Below are 16,935 nucleotides of genomic sequence, written 5' to 3'. Positions count from 1 at the left end.
GTAAAGCCTTTTTGAAATCGGACAGTGTGGTTAGATTAACGAGAGTCTTGTCTTTAAAATGGTGTAAAATAGTCATATGTTTGAGAAATTGAAGTAATAGCATTTCTAAGGTATTTGAATAACGCGCCACAGGATTCCACTGGCTGTTACGTAGGTGGGACGATTTCGTGCCACCGACCCTAGAGAAGTTACCTAGGCAAGTCAGATTAAGAACACATTCTTATTTTCAATGACGGCCTAGGAACGGGGGTTAACTGCCTTGTTCAGGTGGGATTCGAGGATTCGTTTTGCAACCTTCCGGTTACTAGTCCAACGCTCTAACCACCTGCCTTTCATTGCACTCCACGAGGAGCCTGCATGGCAGGCTGACTACCTGTTACGCGAGGGCAGCAAGAAGCCAAGGTAAGTTGCTAGCTAGCATTAAACTTATCTTATAAAAAACTATCAATCTTAACATAATCACTAGTTAACTACACATGGTTGATGATATTACTAGTTTATCTAACATGTCCTGCGTTGCATATAATCGATGATGTGCCTGTTCATTTCTCATCGAATCACAGCCTACTTCGACAAACGGGTGATGATTTAACAAGCGCATTTGTGAAAAAAGCACTGTCGTTGCACCAATGTACCTAACCATAAACATCAATGCCTTTCTTTAAAATCAATACACAAGTATATATTTTTAAACCTGCATATTTTGTTAATATTGCCTGCTAACATGAATTTGTGTCACTTCTCTTGCGTTCCGTGCAAGCAGTCAGGGTATATACAGCAGTTTGGGCTGCCTGGCTCATTGCGAACTGTGTGAAGTCCATTTATTCCTAACAACGGCCGTAATTAATTTGCCAGAATTGTACATAATTATGACATAACATTGAAGGTTGTGCAATGTAACAGGAATATTTAGACTTAGGGATGCCACCCGTTAGATAAAATACGGAGCGGTTCCGTATTTCACTGAAATAATAAACGTTTTGTTTTCAAAGTGATAGTTTCCGGATTCGACCATATTAATGACCAAAGGCTCGTATTTCTGTGTGTTATTATGTTATAATTAAGTCTATGATTTGATATTTGATAGAGCAGTCTGACTGAGCGATGGTAGGTAGCAGCAGGCTCATAAGCATTCATTCAAACAGCACCTTTGTGCGTTTTGCCAGCAGCTCTTCGCAATTCTTCAAGTATTGCACTGTTTATGACTTCAAGCCTATCAACCCCCGAGATTAGGCTGGTGTAACCGATGGGAAATGGCTAGCTAGTTAGCGGGTGCGCGCTAATAGCGTTTCAAACGTCACTCGCTCTGAGACTTGGGAGTGGTTGTTCCCCTTGCTCTACATGGGTAACGCTGCTTCGAGGGTGGCTGTTGTCGATGTGTTCCTGGTTCGAGCCCAGGTTGGAGCGAGGAGAGAGACGGAAGCTATACTGTTACACTGGGAATACTAAAGTGCCTATAAGAACATCCAATAGTCAAAGGTATATGAAATACAAATCGTATAGACAGAAATAGTCCTATAATTCCTACAACCTAAAACTTCTTACCTGGGAATATTGAAGGCTCATGTTAAAAGGAACCACCAGCTTTCATATGTTCTCATGTTCTGAGCAAGGAACTTAAACATGAGCTTTTTTACATGGCACATATTGCACTTTTACTTTCTTCTCCAACACTTTGTTTTTGCATTATTTAAACCAAATTGAACATGTTTCATTATTTATTTGAGGCTAAATTGATAGTATTTATGTATTATATTAAGTTAAAATAAGTGTTCATTCAGTATTGTTGTAATTGTCATTATTACAAATAAATAAATGTAAAAAATAATAATAATAAAAATCAGCCGATTAATCGGTAGCGGATTTTTGGTCCTCCAATTATCGGTATCGAAAAATCATAATCGGTCGACCTCTAGTTCAAAGGCGACGAGGCAAGGCAGAGCAGAGAATAGGCAGGGAGCATAAACAAAATCAGTAGATGGTGATAGTGCTGACGTCATCCAAGTATTCCTATGCAAACTCCCGATTGCTCATGAAGAATTTGAATTTGAAATGTGCCGTATTGCTGAATCTTATACCTCAGTGGGTTGAATGGCACCAAACAATTGTTAAGGATCATGGTGAAAGTGGCCACAACTAGCAAAGGATCATAGTCGATCAGGTTGTTTTCATCCTGCCTGAGAGTCTACCGGGAGCCTCCTCGTAGCCAGCACGTGGTCCTGTGTGACAACAAATCTAGTAGTCACTATTTCATTAAAGCTTTTGGGGCATTCTGACAAAATTCACATAGAAATGTGAGTTATAGATCCGTCACTCTCATTGAAAGCAAGTCTAAGAAGCGACAGATTTGTTCTATCTGCGTTATTTCTAAGCTTCCCGTTATTAAGTTTTGTATCTTTTACTTTAAGTTTTGTACACCAGGTTCAAACAGCTGAAAATACTATATTTTGGGTTGTTGAAAACATATTTCACATCGGTTTAAATGGTAGAATGATTCTCTACACTATACTTGCTAGTTTTATCACAAACTGAAATTAGGCGAACTATTCCAATTTTAGCAGTCAGGAAATGGGAGTAGCGATTTCTGCCTAATACAATTTTTATTAAATATCTCGATTTGTGGTGAAATTTAAAGAATTCACCGTGGGGTTCGAACTTGATCATAATAAACTAATTTTAAAGCCTAAAACGACCGCAATAAAAAAAAAACATTTTGGCCGTTCTGGTGAAAATAACTTACATAGGGTTTCTAGGGCAGACCAGGGCTTTTGGCGCCGCTAGGTTGCTATGCAGTAGCCGACCAGCAGCGCTTGTGACTTCACGCTCCAGACTGGACACTTGGGGCCTGGCAGGGAGACGAGGAGACAAGGAGGACGGCTGGCTAGGTCTAGGAGACGGTGCTACACTACTCTATGGAGAGGCAGGCAGACAAATGACAGTCACCTAGCTATTCATCAAGGCTTGTCTCCTCTGCCAGACAGCTCACCTTGACCTCTAACTGATCTGACCAAACTAATGACAGCTAATATCATTTTCCAAGAACTATGCACAAGCAATCGGTGAACACCAAAGTGAGGACCTGTGTAGAGTTTATGTGGCCGAGTCCACACGTAGTACACAGAGTATGACTGGAAGGATGCCGTTGTGTGCCATGGTGTGTGTGTGTGTGTGTGTAACTTGGCCTTCATGACTAATTTAAGGGCATTATCTGACGGGTAGGTGGCGTATCCACAGGGTCTGCTGAAGCGCTACAGTAAATGTCAATCTGCACACTCGGCTGGCACCCAGGTGCACAAACACAACAGGAACGACCCACAGAGGGGCAAACCACCACACGCACAAACAGACATTTTAAAGTAAAATGGCTCCTTTTGAATTTACCGGTTGTGTACTTCATTTAAACAAATATGAAGGAAATAGGTGAAGAGGAAACAAACTGAAGGTGGCAAACGTGTGAATCAAACCCCTGCCCCTAGTGGCAATGTGTAGTCCACAACCACTGGATCTGCAGCAGGCCAGTGCTAGCATGGCCCCTCATTCTACAAGGCACACAATAAGGGTCCAGGCAACATGGCATGAGGCGGACTACAGCATTTAGCCAGTCTCAGAGTAACCAACAGGCACACCTAACAGTGAATAATTCATGGTGATTTCTGGGTATGGTGTGCGTGCGTGTGTGCAACGCTCAGGTTCTGGCAGCAAACAACTTGGTAGAGTGGGCCAGATCTTTGCTTTGTCTAGTCTGCAGGGACGAATGCCACTCTTAGGCACTGAACTCTACACCTCTCTCTTTTGCACATCTTCCCTCCCTCCATGGACCCACAATCTCCATATTTCACCTCTTTCCTCTCCACTCCCTCTTTCTGCCCTTCCCCCCGTCCCTGGTGTCGGTAGGCTGTGTTGCGACACGTCACTGTTCTGGTAGCGCCCGTTAAATTATGGAAGGGATCTTGGGCGACTGTAGCATTAATGAAACATGCAGGCCTGCCTGCTCCTACGCTGCTTGGTGGGTGAGAGAGCGGGAGATGTGTTGCAGCCAGCAATCATCACGCCAAGAGCGGTGCCAACCAAGTGGCTTCCGCACCACCTGCCATCCCAACCCCTCCCCTGGTGTCCACACCTCGAGAGTGAAGCTTGGGCTGTCAAAGTTAAGCATTGAAGATCTTCTTGGTATCTACTTGGAGTCTCTCTCTCCAGAAGGGTTAGCTGTTAGTGAGCACAGACTGGGGTCATCATGATGATGTGGTCGGTGACACTTTGCTTCTTGAAAGTCCAATATCTTAAAAACCTGACTGCTGACATTTAAAACATTTTGGGATTGTATCAATAATGAAAAAAACCCTACCAAAATATAGTTTGAGTGGAATTCCCCTTTAAAGCTTTGCCTCCTCAAAGCTGTAGCTTAGCGAAATATTTAGCCTACAACAGCAGCGCACCTCAGGTTTCCACTGTAAAAGGCCATATAAAACATCTCAGCTGGAACAGTAAAGATGGATACAACCCCGTCTGAGCAAGGTGACCCATGAACCCAGAGATAGAGGAGAGACACACCCTGTAGAGATGACAGCACACCTTACACTGAGTAATAATGTTGGAGTGTGGCTGGAAGACAGCAGGGCAGACGTGTGTCCCCAGCCTCCTTCAGGCGCCAGCGCGGATGCCTTTTCACACATACAGCTAGGTGACATCACCCCTAATGGCCCTTATCTCAATATGCTTTAAAAGCATCTTGCGTTTCCTTTTGATCTTTTCACCTCTGGAAAACACTTTTTAATAAGCCCACCTCTCCTCTCCAACCCCCCACGCTGTGTTTTGTCCCTTTCCTCTTGCGGTGCGGCCAGACTGCGAGGCGCGGGCAGAGGGGTACCGTGGTTTTAATGGGCATTAACTGGGGGGCTGTTGAGGCTCAAGTGCTACAAAACCACAGCTCCAGGAGGGCTCTGGGAGATGTCTGAGTGTGTAATGTCTGCAACCCGTGTGTGTGCATGGCCACACACACACACACACCTGTGTGCGTACATGCGTGAGAGAGTACCTTTAACTGTGTGTTCTTGAGTTGTACTGTATGTTCAGTGTGCGTATGCACCCTCACTGTGTCTGCCAGAAGTGTGTGTGTGTGTGTGTGTGTGTGTGTGTGTATCTGTCAGAGGGCGACTGACAGAGCAGAGAGGGAAGCAGGACGCCTCTGTGGCCCTGCTGTGTGATCTTAGGCCTGTGTGACTGTGGCCTCTGTCTTTCATACCGCTGCCTCTCTGATAGGCATCACCCAGACACACTGAAGAGGGGTGCCTGGAGACGAACCATCCTCTGTCTCACTCACACACACGGCTCACCGGCTCCAGAGGACCTCAACAGACTCTACAATTAATACCCCTCATCTCTTCATCTTTAAGAGCCGTCTGTCTGCACATTAAATATTAATGCACAGAGGGCATAGAGCTCCTACACTAGTCATCAATAATACACAATACCCACCTAGAGTTGTTCTGTGGCTGTCTCTGCCTGCCTGGCGTCATGGCTGGGGGGAAAGAGACAAAAGTGGATCCTAATAGGAGACTTTAAACATTCATATTCTGATAGCACTGATGTAGTCTCAACTGGATAGTCAACTAGAGGGAAAACCTTGAGCTTTGACAACATCAAAGGGTCAAATACAAACCATAGGCATATTGTAAATAAGCATAAAGAATGTGTGCATTGTAAGACACTTAACAGGCACACAAGAAGATACACAAAAAAGGTATGCAGCACTATGCAAAAACACAAACAAATCTTCACATGTAACACTCACGTATCTGTGCACGTGCGAGCACCAACACACAGCCACAGTGACATGAGAGAGCCAGCTGGTCCCTAAGTGGACTGGTCGTGGTGATGTGACAGAGACACAGACCCTGAATGGAAATCTATTATTCATGGAGGAAAGCATAACAAACAAAGGAGGACAAAGTATTTATCAATGGGCCCTTAGAAGTGTCTGGTTAACTGAAAGAGAATACCGGGTTTTATGTAAGGCATTTGTCAGCCTACAGCTGTTTAAGAGACACCTATTAGGTCTACATAGGCCTACACTACCGTTCAAAAGTTTGGGGTCACTTAGAAATGTCCTCGTTTTTGAAAGAAAAGCACATTTTATGTCCATTAAAATAACAAATTGATGAGAAATACAGTGTAGACATTGTTAATGTTTTAAATGACTATTGTAGCTGGAAACAGATTTTTTTAATGGAATATCTACATAGTGCGTCTGTACGCCTATGTAGATATTCCATTAAAAATCTGCCGTTTCCAGCTACAATAGTCATTTACAACATTAACAATGTATTTCTGATCAATTTGATATTTTAATGGACAAAAAAAATTGTGCTTTTCTTTCAAAAACAAGGACTAAGTGACCCCAAACTTTTGAACGGTAGTTTACATTACAGCTGCTATGGACTCTTAAGACCTCTTCCTTTGGCATTGTGTTGAAATCAAACAAAACGTCTTTACTCTCTAATTATTATCTCAACCTCATACCAGTTGCGCCAAACTTGCTTACACACAGCAAGGATATCACGAGTACATTAAAACACTTGACCTCAATATGTGGTCTCTAGCCCCTCCTGGTGGTAAATCGTAGGAACTGAAGATTTAGGAGAAAGTGGAGAAAGTGGTGAGAGAACTTGACCCCCAGCTCTGAGGAGAAGGATCCCATAGGAGACAATGTGCCTGAGGTCAGCACGATGCTGTGACACTGTCCGAGATGTCTGAGAACGCCTGCCACGGCACACATACCACCACACCCCTTAGGACAGGCAGCGCTCCACGTAATGTAATAATACGCTATGAGTAACATGTACATGTAAACATGTAAAGTTGTATACACAGCATTTACTCTCCAGTACATCCTCCCCTGCTACTCACCACGGCTGGGTTGAGGCACCAGAAGCTGAGTGTGTGTACGAGGGTCTTGGCACTGTGGCTTCAGCAGTTGGGCCTGGCGAAGAAGCCCTGTGCATCTGGAGCAGTGGTCCAGGTGTAGGACTGCTGCAGCACCATGCGGTAGTCCTCTGCAAACCTGACCACGGGAACATGAACAGGACAGAAGTCTTCGTCAGTAATCAAAAGTGTTAGTATAATGTATTTTGTAGTATGTCGTTATGTTGATCTTGTTTTTCACCCTGACTACAATGCACATTTCCCAATTAGGACAATACAAATACTGATTGATTGTTAAAGACTGGTTCACAGACTGCTTCCGACCTGCTCTTCTCCCTGTAGAGGAAGTCCAGCACAATGAAGAGACTCGAGGACAGAGGAGCTGGCTGAGCTGATGGTGGGGACTGCCAATGTGTCCTCTCTCCCATTCACCAGCCCAACCCCTCCTCCTCCAATACCGCTGCTAGGTGCTTCTATACAGGGGGAGAGAAGAGGCAGGAGAGATTTGGAGAGAAAAGAGAGATGCTGTAGGCCTCCTTTCTAAACACACAAGTCTTGCAACAAAAAAAAAGTGAGAGATCAAAGTGAGAGATCAAAAGACAGGGATTGAGACACAGGTGAGAGGAGACCTAGGTGGTCAACAACATTATCTGACCTGCAGCATGACAAAGGTGTCAGTGGTGATGCCCTTGGTATGGAAGAATCCCAGAACCTCCTTGCCATTCCACACCTTACAGGACATCTCATACTCCCTCTCAGCCAGAACACTGCAGCTCTCCTGCATCCAACTACACCACAGGAGGGACAGACAGACAGACAGACAGACAGAGACAGAAAGAGCGCGAGAGGCGGCCATCTTAGAACTACTGTTTGATATTGAGGAAAGCAAGTCTAGTGAAGACATTCTTTACAAGTATTGATTAAATTTAATTACATTTTTAACCAAGATGGGTTGATTTGTAGACCAGTTGTCCTAGTGATGGCCTAGAAAGAATGCACCAGGAATAGACAGGTAGAGAAACACTACTGTTTCAGTAGGGGAGGAGGTGATGATGAGAGGGAGCTCTTACTTGAGCAGGCTGCAGCAGAAGGCCCGGAGGGGTTAGGGTCTACCTAGATGGGTTAAGGTCTAACTCACTCCAGGAGTTTAGGGTCTATTTAGTTGAGCAGGGAGCAGCAGAAGGCCCGCAGCAGTTCGTGGTTGGAGCGTCTGATGTTATGGGTCACCATCCCATCCAGCTTCTTCCTGGCAGACAGCAGCTGGGGTTTGTTCAGGGTGTAGCTGGCACAGTCCTCTATGTTGTGGGCCTCATCCAGAACCCCAATCTGACCCTTCAGGTTGATGTGAATCTGCAGGGGAGGAGAGGGGTAAGAGAGGAGGGTGAAGGAGATAGCCTCTCCTCACTCCTCTCCACCCTAGTAAACATGCAGTGGGTTTGACCAGGTGGTGGTCAAGGAATATGTTCAGCTAAAAGTAAAAGGACACATCTATTCTTTAATGTGTGAAACCACCTTTTCTTCAGGCCTACATCCTCATCACTCACTCCTCTAACTCCAACAACAATTGCTTGCGTCCCTCGTTCCACCAGACTCACGCTTTCCCTGATGATGGGGTCCAGTAGGTCGTTTTAGGGATAGAAGACTACACCCATCTCTCACTCCTCCTTATCCCAGTCTCTCTGCTCCCCTCACCATGCCTGCCCCTCCCACCAGACCCAAGCTCTCCCTGATGATGGGGTCCAGTAGATAGTTGTAAGGACAGAATACGATACAGGCACGAGGTCCCTGGCAGCATAGTAGGAGCAGGCCCTGAGCCTCCCCCCAGCCGAACCAGGTCCTCTATGTCCCAGGACTGGTGGAGACCATGGACCCAGTGCAGTGTTCTGGTCTTGCATCTTGTGCACGCCGTTTTTGAAGTGGCACGACACGCCTTGCGTGTGGTACATAAGAGAGAGAGGAGGTGTTGTTTTCATCCTTGACAATACACACATGAAAACTAATTAAGTTCAGCTCACTGGTGACCTTGAGGACCTCTCAGAACCAACACTGATCAATACCTTCATCATGGTTTATACACATAGGACATGTACAGACACACACTCAATATAGGCCGGTACCAACAACTCTTCTGGCATTGCAAATAGCTCGGGGTAATTCCCAAGCGGCAATCTCCAGTCCCATGTACTAAGGCCCATTACCCGGTCATCAGAGGCGCCTCATCTACCACCATGTCACAACCAGCCGGCTCCCCGGTGACACACACACACACACGTGACGACTATACTCCGTTACCGCCAAAGGCATGGAAAGAAAGGCAGCTATCAAAGGGTTGGATGGGTGCTCACTTTCTGCAACACATCATGGATAAACTTCTGCACTTAAAACGGTTTTGTTTCAAACGGTTCAGTGTGTGTGGGCAAGCGCGCGTGTGGCGAAGGTTAAAGGATTAGCGTCCACTCAAGTAATTCTTATATTGGGTCAATGGCAGCTTAGGGGTGTGATTTGACTTCATGACTCCACAAAAAGAGAAAACACAACAGGGGAGTCTTAACCCAACTAAGCTCAGTCAGAGCCAGGTGTATGTAACAAGAGACTGGCTTTAGACAGGGCCTAGAGGACTGGAGAGTAGAGGGATAAACAGGGCTGATAGAAGGATGAGTGTGATGGAGCTGTGGACATTCTATCCTCTGGGGTTATCGCGGGGACATCTATTCTCTGTAACGGATCAGGATGTAACACTGTCACCGTGGCGACTGTAGGCTGAGGTGGACAGGACAGATAGACACCTCTGGTGACAGCGAAATAGGGGCTTATTATACGATCAGGCTGACCCATGTGTGTGTGTGTGTGTGTGTGTGTGTGTGTGTGTGTGTGTGTGTGTGTGTGTGTGTGTATGCTCATTACACTAGCCCCCTCACCTTGAGGAGAACAGAAGTTAGGACTGTAACAGTAACACTGGCTATAGTCTTCCATTCGACACAAAACCTGTCTGAAGTCTCGTGACACATCATCGTGCTAGAGAGACTGACCAATTGGGGATATTATGGGGTGTGATTGCCACCTGGGGCGACAGTGATGGGGGTTGTCTGCCTGTCCTTTAACTGTGGGGTTGGGTTACAAAGCCTTTCTTTCTAGAGCTCAGAGGCAGCTCATATTCACTCCCTTTAAGTGTCTGTCACTGGGATTAGAAACACTACTCAAACTCATGATCGGAGGTGTGTGTGTTTCCATGACTGAATAGGTCATGGTTTTCACAGCTGGATGGGGGTGAATCTCAGTTCAAAATAATTAAATTCAGGCCCAGTAATAGTCAACGACCTCCATTGAGAGGTAAGAGGGCAACACTAATGTAGCCTAGCTAGGAGCTGAGCTGATCTAACTAAGCCCTGGAGTGGAGCAGGCCCGAGAGGCCTTGACCTCGGCTCTACACAACAAGACCCTTATATTGGTGAAACTAGAGGTTAAAGAACCGGGCAAGCAACTGGAGAGTCGTCAGTTAAAATCCCAGGTTTGTGTGTATAGGGTTGCAAAGCTAGCGGTAGTTTACCAAAATAATTTAGGTAGTTAAGAGAAAAACTATGGCAATCTATCGTAATTCTGAATCACTTTAAAAAAATGATTCATATATAGAATTCATTTTTTATATCTGTGTCTATATTGTCCGTGAGTTTCTAGTAGATATGGTTCAAGAGAAAATAGCCTAATTAATGAAAAAAAGCATCTAATCAACAATGGCATTATTTTTCTATTAACTCTGCAACTCCTCAAACTATTCACTTTTTTCACAACTGCCATCAGTTTGACCCCGAAACATCGACAACAAATACATACTGACAGAGTAAAATATATATGTGTGTAAAAAAGTATTTCATGCTGAAACCCAGTTGGAGTGAGGCACCACCTCTGAGTGGACACAGGTGTGGTCCCTACTGGAGACGATGGTGATGGGGGTGGAAGAGTAGAGAGCGTACGCTTCATCTCGTGGGCCATCTGAGTGATCTGTTTGTGGGAGCGAGTGCCGAAGATTATCTTGGGAACTTGTTTCTTCTTGCTCTCTTTGTCCTTCTCCTTAGAAGACTTTCCCTCGGCTACTTTCTGGCCACCTTTGGACGAGGCACAGGGACAGAGAGAGCAGGACACCACGGAGAACTGGTGGACACATGGAGGGAGAAGGAAGATAAAATAACAAGATATCAAGAGTGCTATCTCTTCAGAAAATTGTGAAAAACATTTTTCTGTTTTACTTTGCTCACTATAAAAATATTGAGACCAAACAAAAATCACCAATACCAGACAACTGGTGAACTTTATATGCTCCATTAGTGAACATATATTAAAGTATAGCAAGAATGTGTATATGCACACAATACTGCCTGTCAGTCATGGTTAGATTACATTACCTGACTGCTGAAAGCTGATAGGTTGCCATTGTTGGGGATGTGAAAGTGTAGCTGCTTTTTAATTGGCTGTTAGTGACCACAGGGGATGTGTGGCGTCACCTTCTCTTGACACACAGGTGAAGCGTAGCCAACAGCGCTGCTGAAACCAATACCAGTCAGGTGGTGAGCTCTTTTAAGTAGGACACTTTCCACCCCTTTCACTAACGCAAATAATTGGCATTAGTGTTAGTGAAAGGGGTACCAAACCATGAAGACTAAACAAGCCAACCTCAAATAGTTCTGTTCACCGCAAACTTCTAAGCTAACCACATAGTGTCCTTCAGCTGTTTCCATCAGAGGAAGTCAAATGTTGTCTTATGACACTGTTGAAGTAACCCTGAATCTAAACCTTGAGCTTAGTGACTGCACAAGTCTTAAATGATCAGAAATCCCTCACTCTTCACCTCTTCCATCTTTTGCAATCTGGCACCAACCGGTTGATATGCCTCACCATATAAAGGAAAGCTCATGGTGTGGGTTACACCTCAAGCAAGCTGAGCCTGTGGTGCTTCAGTGGAGACTAGAAGGGCCAGGCGTTTCAGGTTACCCTCCTTTCCGCTCTTTTTCCAAAAGTGTTTGCCATTAAATATTACAATGTGTGTTAGGGGGCCCTAAAGGAGCTCAGCCACTTTTCCCTTGATTGAACAGGTATTCACTCTGGGTGGTAGACCGATTTCCTAGCTCTCAGCGGCAGTGGGTGGAATTGTCCAGTGTTGAATGAGCCGGTATGTGTCTGTTGCAGAGGGCAGCCAACACCATCAGGCCCCCTGTTAGTTATCTACATTCCATTCCAGGGGGGTGTCTGCTCGCTGCTATGAGCCCAGCAGAGCCACAAACCGTGTCGGTCTGCATCTCAGACGGGGACGGGCACGTAAAGGGATACTCTTGTCAGCGGTTTCCTGCTCCTGCCTCTTGACAAGGGCCTCTATTCAGCAGTGACTCCACCCCCCACCTGTCTATGAATAAGTAATTATTTGACATGATTTCGCAGTAGGAGGGATATGTGGAGGGGTCTATTTAACGTGGTAGCAGCAGTTAAAGTGATCGGGCTCTGTTGCACAGGCGAGGAGCGGATCCACAGAGCTGAGCAGTATAACAGGTCTGTTCCAACGATGTGGCCCTTCTGTAACCTGATCCTACTAGATGCCCCTCTGTTTATTCATCATGTCAGCTCAGGGCTCTTTATACCCTTAACTCACAGGAGCTGCCTCCTAAATGGTACCCTATTACGTTGCTTCTGCCTAAAGTGTTCATAAGAAAACCCCTCTTTAAAGATATCACCCGGTGTGTTCCAAACAGTACTAGTCTCATCCTTATGTCAGGGCAGAGTGACAGTCAGAACCATGCCCTGGATGTGGTGGTGGTGTGGTTCTCAGTCACTCAGTACACGCTTGGCCACGTAGACCTAGCTGATTCCACCCCTGTGTGCCTTGAGTTTCAGTATTGCAGAGCTGACACTTGAGAGGAGTCTTACACTCCGGGGGGGCCAGGTGATGGTGGTGGGGGGTTGGCGGGGACAGGCTGGCTCGCTGGATGCCAATTCGCTCCTCAGTCCTCAGCCTTCAAGGTTCAGAATGCACATGAAAATGTGCGCACACACACAAGGGGTGGGCTGGCTGAGTCACAAATAGATGACTGCAGTGCCGTCCTGATCAAATACCTTAGGAGACATGACACAAACTAGGCATCACCCCTCTGCTCTGGTATGTCCCCCAAATGGCACCCTATTCCCTATATAACGCATTACTTTTTGAACAGGGCCCATAGGGCTGTAGTCAAAAGTAGTGGACTATGTTGGAAATAGGGCGCCATTTGGGATGCACACTGCTCTGCAACTGGCACAGGTGTGAGGCTGGGCCTCCCCCTCCCCCTGAATGGCCACCCAGCCCTCCCTCAGAAAGCACCGGTTTATCCCTCTAGGTCCCGGGGCTCAGTAACCAGCGGGTGAACCCCATTCAATATTTATGCCTGGCTTTCACAGATCAGCGGCGAGGCAAACCCTCTTAATTAAAAAGTGGAGCTCTGTCCGTTCAAAGAGCCCCATTCAGGACGTCAGTCAGCAGCTCACAGCAGAGTGCAGCCGGTCAGGTATCAGACAGGGAAACACAAGACAAACAGCGGGAGGGGACTTTCTCCTCCTAACTATTCCTTTTTCCCCTCCTCTTCCTGCCGTATGCAGCATAAACACAACCTATATCACATGACACATTCACTTGGCACACAAGAAATGTGAGAACAATGCCAAAGGTATGTGGATAAGAGCGTCTGCTAAATGACTCAAATGTATGGAGCAGAGCCACAGATTAAGTGGGCTATACTGCCACCAAGTGGACACAAAGTGGTATTTGGTTGGCTGTACAACACACAAATATTTATCTTCATGGATTCTAATGATTGGCATTAAGGTGGTAGTCAGTTGAGCTGTTCCTAGATCAGCATTAAAAAGCAACATATCCTTAGTTTAGAATAGATGTACTCACACAGTACTGTGCCTCAGAGGGCAGGTTCATCGGTCAGGGCTGGCCGATATTGCCAAAAAATCATATCAGAATATTTTTCAAATGTTTGACTATATAACAGTATTTGACTGTATTTTGTTTCTGAATAACACAAGTTCTAAATATGTTTTATGAGTAGTGCATGACCCTAGGATGGCAGCAAATTAATTATAAGTGATATGAATGGGCTTTCTACATTCTGATGGTTTTATGCTCAACCAAACTAAATCAAATCAAAGTTTAGCAGATGTTGTAGCGGGTGCAGCGAAATGCTTATGTTACTAGCTCCTAACAATGCAGCAAAATGTCAAAGAGTACACAATAATACACAAATAAAAAAATACTAAACAAAATTCAAGAATGTCAGAACGAGGATACAACTGCCTTTGAAAGTAGTCCAATTTGTAGAACGTTTCATTAAATTTAGCACTGTATCAAAATATCTTTGTAGATGGTAAAATCCCCTACCGGTATGAGTATCCGTACCGGTATACTGTACACAAAATATTTCCCCGCCCTACCATCAGTTGAGCTGATCCTAGATCAGCACTAAAAAGAAACATATCCTAAGTTTAGACTAGAAATTCTCACACAGTAGTGAGCCTCAGGGGGGGGAAGGTCCACCCTCTGATCCTAGATCAGCACTTCCCGGCAAGTGGCAACATATCCTTAGTTTAGATAGATGTACTCACACAGCAGTGTGTCTCAGGGGGCAGGTCTATAGTCTGTGCCTGGGTATTCAGCACCACGGTCCAGGTCTATGCTCCAGGCACTGGCCTCTCCTTCTGGCTCATCTATAAACACCACTCCCTGCTCCAAGCACCTCCTCTTACAACCCCGAGGGGAACAGAGAGTAAGGATTTTGTTATTGAGTGAATTTTGTACATTGTCCTACAAAAAAAATGAATACAAAATTTTTATAAAAAAATAAGGGTCTCAAAGGACTGCGTAGATCATAATATCTTGTTTATGCAGTTCCTTAGATGTCAAATACTTCTTTAGACAGTGAAGGCAGTAAAGAGCTGATAATCTGCACAGACAAGCATATTTTGTATACACTGGAACAAGGCTACGCAACTTGAAACAGGGACAAATCAGAATGGTTAGACTTATTGGTCCGTCTGTGAAAGCATTGTTAATACGGCTACCCATAAAAATACATGAAATTCTATTGAATTCTATAAGGCTACCTAACTTCTGTTCCATGGTTGGGGTGTGGATGCATTTCCTATCAGGCTGGAAGTCATCATCCTTCTCCTGGTCGGAGGTGAGGGAGGTCTGGAACTGGTCAGACAGACGAGAGGCTAGAGACTTGGGCTTGTACTCCTCTGGTGGAGGGAGCACTGAATAGACAGAGACATGTATCAACATTTGTATGGAATTGAAAAATGTCAAACCTGAGCTGAGCTAGGGGATTGGGAGTGTGACTTAAACTGCAGTAAGTGCAGCTACAGTACAGATAGTTTTTCTCAATCCATTCCTCAGAGGATCCTGACGGGGTGGACATCTTTGTTCTAGCCCAAGGGAACTGCATCTTCACCCCTGCTATGGTGTACTCCACAGGGTGAGCAGCCACTGCGACTGCCTTGACCAACTGGTATACACACTGGAAAGAAATGTTGCCGCAAATGACAATGTAATTCACATCGGTTGGTCACATCCCCCTCACATGTGGCTCTGAGTAGGGGTGGGTATAATTTGTGGAACGTTCCAACAGGAATCTGTTCCAAAAACGTCATAGATAACTAGGTTGCCAACAAACAACGCATACAAAGTTGTAGTGGCAAAATAAGATACAGGGTGAGGGAGGTCTGGAACTGGTCAGACAGACGAGAGGCTAGAGACTTGGGCTTGTACTCCTCTGTGGTTGACTATTTCATTCAGTTTTACACTCATCACGTTCATTCCAAAAAATATCTGTCCTCACTCTGGTAGCCTATGGACAAACATTAAGAATAAGCTACGTGTTGAGTTGATGCCTATTCGTCAACTAGTTGAATTGATCATGCTACTTTGTATACGTTGTTTGTTGGCAACCTTGTACTTTACGCAGTTTTTGGAACAGATTCCCGTTGGAACGTTCCACAAATTATATCCACCCTCTGAGTAGAGCTAACTACATCAAAACTAACATCAAGCGCTAAAATGTGACGTTTGCAACAGGAACGAGACTTCGCTAAAGAAGCAAACACTTAGCTAACTAACCCATTCCACTTTTATCTGTTTGAGTTGCCAAGTACCAGGTATCCTTGCTACTAGCTAACTATGTAGCTAGCTTGTATATTCTCCAACTAACACACCTTTTAGCAAGCATAAACGAACTAGCTATTTACAATATCAATACACTTCCTGTTTGAATGGGGTTAATTTACGTTTCTAGCTAAAAAGGAGGAGATGTACACGGCTCGTTAGCTGACTGGAAACATACCTGACTAACGAGCTAGAAGTTCCCGCCGTGGAAGAGAAGTCCCACAAACCAATCAGATGGGATAAAATTTTTGCGTCACGCAAAATGACACGTGACAGTAGCCAATCACCACAGAGCATTTGCTGGGGTCTCCCATGTGCTAGCAAAATATGCACAACCAATGGATAGTTGTGTACATTACAAAAGGGTTATTATTACCATATAAATGATCATGCTAAACCCAGGTTTTTTTCACGGAGGACCAAACCTGCCATAATTATAAATAAATAAATTAACATATAATTGTGTGAATGAATGCATACGTATAGATAAATCATTATTCCCACTTTCATTCATTTTATTAATTTATATTATTAATGTATTTTTTCCTCCAATCGATAATAAGGGGGTGTCAACAAACGTATGTAGGTGGTATCTAACACACCAGCCCAATGCATCACCGGGGGCATACTGCCTGCCCTCCAGGACATCTACAGCACCCAATGTCACAGGAAGGCCAAGAAGATCACCAAGGACCTCATACAACTACTGCTGTACATACAACTACTGCTGTACAAACCTTTCACATTCATATACTGTCTAGGCTGCATCACATCCGGCGGTGATTGGGAGTCCCATAGGGCGGCACACAACTGGCCCAGCATCGTAC

The 16,935-nt window shown here is 45.0% G+C and overlaps 1 long non-coding RNA gene and 1 pseudogene across 2 annotated transcripts in view; both read right to left on the bottom strand.

Annotated features, from left to right (window-relative positions):
* Positions 1–7,705, bottom strand: part of LOC106612756 (Fanconi anemia group J protein homolog) — a 42,152-nt pseudogene extending 34,447 nt beyond the window's left edge. The window contains exons 1-4 of the transcript XR_014378666.1: positions 7,577–7,705; positions 7,246–7,394; positions 6,907–7,060; positions 2,741–2,910 (exon numbers count right to left, since the gene is read on the bottom strand). The product of XR_014378666.1 is annotated as a Fanconi anemia group J protein homolog (transcript). The remainder of the gene's footprint in view (positions 1–2,740; positions 2,911–6,906; positions 7,061–7,245; positions 7,395–7,576) is intronic.
* A 240-nt stretch (positions 7,706–7,945) lies between these two features.
* On the bottom strand, positions 7,946–16,276 carry LOC145850364 (uncharacterized). The gene is made up of 5 exons (XR_014378890.1): positions 15,256–16,276; positions 14,551–15,142; positions 11,322–11,457; positions 10,823–11,070; positions 7,946–8,271 (listed from the first exon to the last, which is right to left on the bottom strand). It is a non-coding gene; the product is annotated as an uncharacterized LOC145850364 (long non-coding RNA).
* Positions 16,277–16,935: the final 659 nt, after the last annotated feature.

Source organism: Salmo salar, chromosome 09, assembly GCF_965601325.2.
Source record: "Salmo salar chromosome 09, fSalSal1, whole genome shotgun sequence".
Taxonomy (NCBI): Eukaryota; Metazoa; Chordata; class Actinopteri; order Salmoniformes; family Salmonidae; genus Salmo; species Salmo salar.
Note: the sequence above shows the minus strand (reverse complement) of the source record. Positions and strands in the feature narration are given on the sequence as shown.